This window comes from Staurois parvus, unplaced genomic scaffold (genome assembly GCF_062004578.1).
Source record: "Staurois parvus isolate SC_StPar_1 unplaced genomic scaffold, SC_StPar_1.0 ptg001014l, whole genome shotgun sequence".
Lineage (NCBI taxonomy): Eukaryota > Metazoa > Chordata > Amphibia > Anura > Ranidae > Staurois > Staurois parvus.
Window position 1 is genome coordinate 2621411 of NW_028318810.1, and position 8898 is coordinate 2630308.

The window sequence follows — 8898 nt, forward strand, 5'->3', positions numbered from 1 at the left end:
TAAGTGGCGCTGGCCCTGGAACTATGAAGACCCATCAAATAGGGAGTGAATCAACCACGCCTCAAGGAACCCCTAGCATTATCTGGAGGAACCCTAGGATTTCACAGACTCCTAGTTGAGAATGGCTGCTCTAGGGCTGTTTAACAGCTGATTACAACAAAAAGATTTCAACAAGTGGAAAAAGTTGTGTATATGTGATAAATGTGACTAGCACTGTTTCAATCTGTTATTATTATTTCCATGTACTAATAACTGGGGATATGGTGCATTGATCCCTATGGCCAGCTATAGTTTATACCACTTCCAACCTTGTGGCAACAGATTCACAAAAGCCCTTTTTTGTTCTGGCAGGACTGTGCCCCTGTCTACAAAGCCAGTTCTATAAAGACATGGTTTGATGCATTTGGTGTGGAGCGTCCAAGTGTCCTTCACAGAGCCTTGATCTTAATCTTTGTGATGAATTGGAAAACAGACTGAAGATTGGAGGCTATCATAGCAGCAAAGGATGCAGGAACAGGGGGAGCAACTTCAGATTAAAACCCATGGCTTTGGAATAGCATGTTCAACAGCTCATATACACTCACCAGCCACTTTATTAGGTACACCATGCTAGTACCAGGTTGGACCCCCTTTTGCCTTCACAACTGCTTTAATTCTTTGTGGTTTAGATTCAACAAGGTGTTGGAAACATTCTCCAGAGATTTTGGTCCATATTGACATGAGTTACTGTTGCCTTTATATCATCTCAAACCAGTCTGTCCATTCTCCTCTGACAGCAACAAGGCATTTTCATCCACACAACTGCCACTCACTGGATATTTTCTCTTTTTGGACCATTCTCTGTAAACCCTAGAGATGGTTGTGTGTGAAAATCCCAGTAGATCAGCAGTTTTTGAAATACTCAGACCAGCCTGTCTGACATCAACAACCATGTCACATTCAAAGTCACCTAAATCTCTATTTTTCCCCCATTCTGATGCTCGGTTTGAACTTCACCACCTCTAGATGTCTAAATGCATTAAGTTGCTGTCACGTGGTTGATTAACAATTTGTGTTACCATGCAATTGAACAGGTTCACCTATTAAAGTGTCCAGTGAGTGTAGATTTGAGGCTCAGCGGTCAAAACTTTTAGCCATATGCAATACTTCAGTGAGGTTGACAATTTGGCCCCTGAGCTTCCCAAAGCTGTAAGTTGGCTTTCATACAGTGTGGACAATTCTGGCAAATATTTACATGCTTACAGGCGGAAGCAGAACCTGGCCAATGAATGTTGGGGAAAGGTCTGAATAAGTTGGACCTTTTCTGCAATTTGGAAGTGAGGGAACGTTCCGTCCTGGTACTGTTAGTGCTCTCTATGTGTGTTTTTGCCTATATTTGGAAAGTCTCTCAGATAACCATTCCAGAACTGCTTAGCGCTGGGAAACAGGGAAGTAGCATGAGCAGTCAATAAACTGTCCTAATTGCATCATGTTTATGGATTTTAAACACTAACTCATTGGGAAATCCACTAACTAGGAAAACACATTGGTTAGGGTTTCTTGTTTATGTACAGGATGACGTGTAGCATAAAGCATCTCCACACTGCCATCATTTGGAAATGTAGGACATATAAGTTAATTATTTAGAGAGGGATGTTGCAATATTTGGTATAAGACAAGAGCTGACCCCGTGTCCTTTTGCTACTTGTTAATGAGCTGGACCTCATCTGCTCTGTTTTTCAGTGTGCCGGGAATAAAATGGCAGTGATTCATGCAATTAATAGAACGATGGTCAAATTTCTAGGGGTCATGGCTGAAAAAATGCTCTGCATGTCACCGTACTAGTGTGTTTGCTTGCCTTAGAAATTTGGATATCAAATTAAATTACAGCACAGAGCGGATATTGTTGATAAAGGGACACTGAGAGGCTAACCTTTATGAATGAAATTACAATAAAAGAAGAGATAGTATTTTAAAACATATCTAAACCAAATTATTTAAATCTCATATAAGGTTTAAAGTCCAACTCCAGGATATACATGAGCCCCCTCACCCCTTTTGTCTGATCGCTGGGTTACAAAAAAACTTTTTCGCTTACCTTAAGCCACAATCATGTAATCATCCAGTGTTGGGTCTTTTTCCTCTCTGTTTACGTCCTCTCTACTCAACTTTAGTGCCTGTAAGATGCTGACAATTCCCATTGGCAGGCCAAAGGGGGTCTCTTAAGATCCAGAAGAGGACCAAAATTAGACAGAGGGGTTGAAGAGGACTGGTTGGCGAGGTTAACCTGTGGCAATGGATTAGCGGTCCCTGCAAACAGAAACAGTATCAGTGAGGACCCTGGATGAGAGGACTTGGGTGAGTATAACTGACTTCACAAGGTAAGGACATCTAAAAGTTTGGCAGGGTGGGTTAGAGGGAAGTGGGAGGGAAAGATGGGAAAAAATTGATTTTGGGTGGAGTTGGACCTTAAAGTAACTGTACTAAATACATTCCATCATTGGTAACGCATCAGAGAATGCATCCTAGTGGCTTACAGAAGCCGGTGTCTGAAAAAATCTTAACGGAAATAGATCACCAGGACCAAATGGCTTACACCTGAGAGTCCTCAAAGAACTCAGTCAGATTATTGCCAGGCCACTATTCCTAATTTTTATGAACAGCATACTAACAGGAGTAGTACCAGCTGATTGGCAAAGGAACAATATTTAAAAAAGGGCAGAGATATATTCCTGGAAACTATAGGCCAGTCAGTCTAACATCAATAATACAGTCAGGTCCATAAATATTGGGACATCGACACAATTCTAACATTTTTGGCTCTATACACCACCACAATGGATTTGAAATGAAACGAACAAGATGTGCTTTAACTGCAGACTGTCAGATTTAATTTGAGGGTATTTACATCCAAATCAGGTGAACGGTGTAGGAATTAAAACAGTTTGCATATGTGCCTCCCACTTGTTAAGGGACCAAAAGTAATGGGACAATTGGCTTCTCAGCTGTTCCATGGCCAGGTGTGTGTTATTCCTCATTATCCCAATTACAATGAGCAGATATAAGGTCCAGAGTTCATTTCAAGTGTGCTATTTGCATTTGGAACCTGTTGCTGTCAACTCTCAAGATGAGATCCAAAGAGCTCCCACTATCAGTGAAGCAAGCCATCATTAGGCTGAAAAAACAAAACAAACCCATCAGAGAGATAGCAAAAACATTAGGCGTGGCCAAAACAACTGTTTGGAACATTCTTAAAAAGAAGGAATGCACCGGTGAGCTCAGCAACACCAAAAGACCCGGAAGACCACGGAAAACAACTGTGGTGGATGACCGAAGAATTCTTTACCTGGTGAAGAAAACACCCTTCACAACAGTTGGCCAGATCAAGAACACTCTCCAGGAGGTAGGTGTATGTGTGTCAAAGTCAACAATCAAGAGAAGACTTCACCAGAGTGAATACAGAGGGTTCACCACAAGATGTAAACCATTGGTGAGCCTCAAAAACAGGAAGGCCAGATTAGAGTTTGCCAAACGACATCTAAAAAAGCCTTCACAGTTCTGGAACAACATCCTATGGACAGATGAGACCAAGATCAACTTGTACCAGAGTGATGGGAAGAGAAGAGTATGGAGAAGGAAAGGAACTTCTCATGATCCTAAGCATAGCACCTAATCAGTGAAGCATGGTGGTGGTAGTGTCATGGCGTGGGCATGTATGGAGGCCGCTTCACAGTGCAGATGGACAATGACCCAAAGCATACTGCAAAAACAACCAAAGAGTTTTTTAAGGGAAAGAAGTGGAATGTTATGCAATGGCCAAGTCAATCACCTGACCTGAATCTGATTGAGCATGCATTTCACTTGCTGAAGACAAAACTGAAGGGAAAATGCCCCAAGAACAAGCAGGAACGTAAGACAATTGCAGTAGAGGCCTGGCAGAGCATCACCAGGGATGAAACCCAGCGTCTGGTGATGTCTATGCGTTCCAGACTTCAGGCTGTAATTGACTGCAAAGGATTTGCAACCAAGTATTAAAAAGTGAAAGTTTGATTTATGATTATTATTCTGTCCCATTACTTTTGGTCCCTTAACAAGTGGGAGGCACATGTGCAAACTGTTGTAATTCTTACACTGTTCACCTGATTTGGATGTAAATACCCTCAAATTAAAGCGGACAGTCTGCAGTTAAAGCACATCTTGTTCATTTAATTTCAAATCCATTGTGGTGGTGTATAGAGCTAAAAATTTTAGAATTGTGTCGATGTCCCAATATTTATGGACCTGACTGTATATACCATAAGGAATAAACTATTCTGTTTCAGGGGGTAGAAGGAGACATGGGGCCACTCAATGAAATTGGAGGAGAAGCGGTTTAGCCTCAAACTGCATAGGGGTTTTTTTTCACTGTCAGAGCGGTAAGGATGTAGAACTCACTTCAATAATCAGTGGTGTCCGCGGGTAGTAGATAGTTTGTAAAAACTTTTAGATGGGCATTTTAGTGAACAAAATATACAGGGAAATAGGATATGGGTTTTTGACATAAACACACACCCACACTGGTTGAACTGGATGGATTGTTTTCTTTATTCAACCTTACCAACTATACGTAACTATATACATAATGTATAGTATATAAGCTTTAACAAAACCATAAAAGTTGTTTTCAGTCTTTTCAAATCTGCGGTTTTCATTAAAGTAATACCTGGCGATGATCCATGTTCAGGCACTTCCTGTTCTAGTGTGACAACTGTCTCCCAATTGCTCTCCTGTGTTATCATGCTATCACAAGTACTTCTGATACAGATTACAAGCAGTTGCGCTGACACACATTGGGTAGGTATGGTCTACCATCGTCACTCTCAAGAAAATCGATCCAGAGCAGTACCCGATGCTAGATGAAGTGCAATGAAAGAGCCTAGAGGAGATCATTATCACTGAGCTGCAAACAGGGATGAAAATAGGTGTAGACAATACTGTAAATAGTTCTAAAAGAAAAACAATATGGAAGAAGAGACTCATCAAAAGAAAACAATACATTTCTTTCAAAACAGGTTTCCTTTACTGTGTTAAAGATGAACTCTAGGCAAATTAACCATTTGACACCCGGCCAATAGCCGTATGGCGTCCGGAAAATGCACTAGCTTTCCGGGAGGCCGCCATTTGGCGTACTCCCGCAGATGCGCAGTTTTTGCGCTTGCAGAGCCGCGCAGCGGCGCGATCTGTCACTGGCCGTGTACCTTGGACACGGCCGATGACAGATCTGAGTATCAGCCCCGTTGCCGGTACCATGTGACCTGCTGTGACCAATCACAGCAGGTCACATGACAGTTGTATACAATGGATGGCTTCATTCATGCCATCCATTGTATACTAGTGTCTAGCTGTGAATGGTCACAGCTAATCACATGCACATGTCATGTGATTAGCTGTGGCCAAATCACAGCTAAGCACAAAAAAAAAAAACCCTGAATGAATCGATGTCATTCAGGTAAATGCTTGCTTATAGCAAAGTAATTCTTTGTTATAAGCAAATTGGGGAAGTGATCAGTATTTTTTTTTTTTTTACACAAAGTAGTACTACGTTACTATGGTAACATTGTACTACTTTGGACATAGTGAAATATGAAAAAAAAACTTAAAAAGAAAAAAAGTAATAAAAAATTTAAAATAATAAAAAAATAAAAAAAATATATATATTTTTTTTTTTTCATACTGTCACCAGTCAGTGTCCCTGTTCACCGCCTTGCCAGTTATATGATGACACTGTACTGCACTGGTGACAATATATAAAAAAATAGTGAAAATTATTTTTTTTATTTTTTCATTTTCTGAAAAATTATGACAAAAAATACAACTTCAAAAAACTCGCCATGCCTCTTATGAAGTATGACGGACTGTCTACTCTGCAAAAAGGGGTCATTTGGGGGATATCTGTACTATTCTGACATTCTTGGACCTCAAGAAATTAGATTGGCTGTCAGTACTTCAGGATTGATCAATATTCAGATCTATACCATAGTTTGTGAACTCTAGAACTTTCCTACAAACTAAAAAATACATCCTAATTTGGGTTATTTTCACCAAAGACATGTAGTAGAATACATCTCGGCCTAAATTTATGAAGAACAATTATTTATTTGCAAACTTTTATAACAGAAACAAAGAAAAACGTGTTTTTATTTCAAAATTTTCAGTCTTTTTTTGTTAATTTAGCAAAAAATAAAAATCCCAGCGATGATTAAATACCACCAAAGAAAGCTCTAGTTGTGTGAAGAAAATAATAACATTTTAGTTTGGGTACAGTGTTGTATGATTGCGCAATTGTCAAAGTGTGAGAGCGCTGAAACCTGAAAATTGGCCTGGGCAGGAAGGTGTAAAATTGCCCGGAATTGAATTGGTTAAGAGATCTGCACAGTACATCTAGGTTGGTGACATTACTTTTCTCTGCTGCAGTTAGACAAGAATCCTAAGTCACCTCCCTTCTCCCACCTTGTGTTTGGATAGTGAAGGGGCAGCAGCAGTACGTTATGCATTACCAGGGATGAGCTGATACATGTATGGATCTTAGTCCCCACCCAAATGAGCTATCTCAACAGAAAGTTGCCTGTCAGGACCTGGATCTGAACCTAGGACCTCTGCTGTGTGTTTCAGTAACTCTTCTTGCTGTGCCACCTGGAATACTAGACAGCACCCTTGACAATTCCTTGAATGATCCTGCCTTACAGGAACCTTGTTTGTCTTGAACCTTGAACCCTTTTGCTCATTTCTATTTAAACCATGCCTTTGCAATTCCTGTTTGCCAGATCATTGTGCTCTCCTCAGCCAATATCTGAATCTTGTCACTCCTGCTGCTGTCCGTATCTTCGCTATCACAGGGTTACCGACCTTTGACTTGCTCCTTGTCTACGCTTCTGCTTGATCCCAACCTGCAACCACTTGTTACCAAACTTTAGCTTGCTTGCTGACTACACTTCTGCTATCCCTACCTGCTTTATGTGCTACTGGACCTCACTTTGCTCACCTCCCAGGGGGGCGATCCTGAGGACTGCGGCCTGGTACTAACATGCAGCAAAACCCATCTCCACCATCAGGAGCTCTGGTGAACACCGATTAGTGCTTAGACTCTGCACCTCAGGAGAGCTCGTGTCATCCACCAGGCTGACCTGCTTCTGTACTTATCCAGCTGGTCGTTGGGTGCCTCACTACTGCACTTATCCAGCTGGTTGCTGGCTGCTTCACTACTTCTATAGCTACTGGCCTCCAAGCCTGACTCCAGATCATGACACTGTCACTGCACGCTGTAACAGCGTATAGCCAGAGATGGACGCAGTTTAACCATTTTGGCTTCAACCTCCATCTTGGCAAAGGGGTTAACCATCCCGACAAACATATTTCTCCCTCATTCTTCCCCCCTCCCTCTCTGAGAGGCCCAGCGACATTCGGCCAGTATGTGTGTGAGTTAGGAATGTCACAGGAGGGTCATAGGAGCTATAAAGCCCCCCAAGGGAGCTGGGGCCTAGCTGTCCGAAGAACCTGTAAAATGTACCACCTCGTATAAGATAAGTCAAGCTTTCCCAGGAGTTGAAAGAGATTCCAACCTAATAAACCTAACTCAGCGTATGATACAGAATCAGATAACCACTTTTAACCCTTTCACCTCTCTCTGATATCTCTTTGCTGTACTGTTGGTCTCTGTACATTTATATATATATATATATATATATATATATATATATCTTAGTTACATCTTTTTCTGTAAATATTTTTATTGCACCCGTTCGACCTTTTAGTAATAAATCTTTCCTTCTGAAAGTGTTGAACTGTTTCTATAGCGCTTTATTGCAATTTACGAATTTCTGGCTCTAAGGAGAATGCTACTGTGTTTGTTTAACCCTCTGTATAACCGTGTTATACAGACAATTACCTCAACCATTCTAGTGGTATTGCTGATATCGCCAAGTTTCCTCTTTCTCTGTACAAAAAGGAGGTGGTGGCAGTGTGAAGGGTTAATTGCGTAATTAACCTGACCCAGTAACAATCGATTCAGGCTGCCGTTGCATCGATTGTGGTCCAATTAGCTGGAAAATCGTTGTGCAGGGTGCAGCTGAGTGTGGCATTGTTACGCACGTGACATCGCGGGGTTAGATCAGCTAGTCCTTCAGTCACGAGTTAGTGAGAAGGTTTGGGGTCTGACACCGCGATCGTGACACCCGCTGACAATCATAAGTGGCCAAGGCATTCCCCTTCCTATAATAGCTCTATATACATATGGCTGCTGGCCAAATTCTGGTATTACATTTGCTACATTACCGTATATATATTTTTTTACTGCTTATTGAACTCATAGCTGCATACATTGGTGTTTCTTTTATATCATCCTGGAGTTCAGCTTTAATTAATTTGAATATTAATCTGAATAAACAAAATTTTAATACCATAACAATCCAGCTTCTGTTTTGTGCAAAACCTTGTGGTTCGTTACAATTTACAGAACGCCTGTGCAGTACAAAAGCATTTTTATTAAGTCAACATTGTGTTGTTCTTAATCGGTCTGCCTGGCAATCAAGTTATCCTCCCACAATCCCAGGCTCTGGAGGAACCCGTTTCCAGGCTGTAAGAGGGACTTATGATCTCCTGCAATGACTCATTATCAAGTCTAAACAGATTGCGGTTGCTGGTTCTAGAAGACACATCAAGCCCTGTTTTGTCTCCTTTGTTAGCTAACCATGATCTGATTAGTAATGAAAAAACAACGATATGATACCACACTTAATATTATTACCGTATCTGTCTATCAAAAATGGATTACAATGGAGTGGTTATTGAATATTGCTAATTCACAGAAATGATTCACCAAAAGATACTGAGTTTTTTGATTATATGCTAGAGAGTTAAAACAGAATTGTAGCTTTGCTAGGA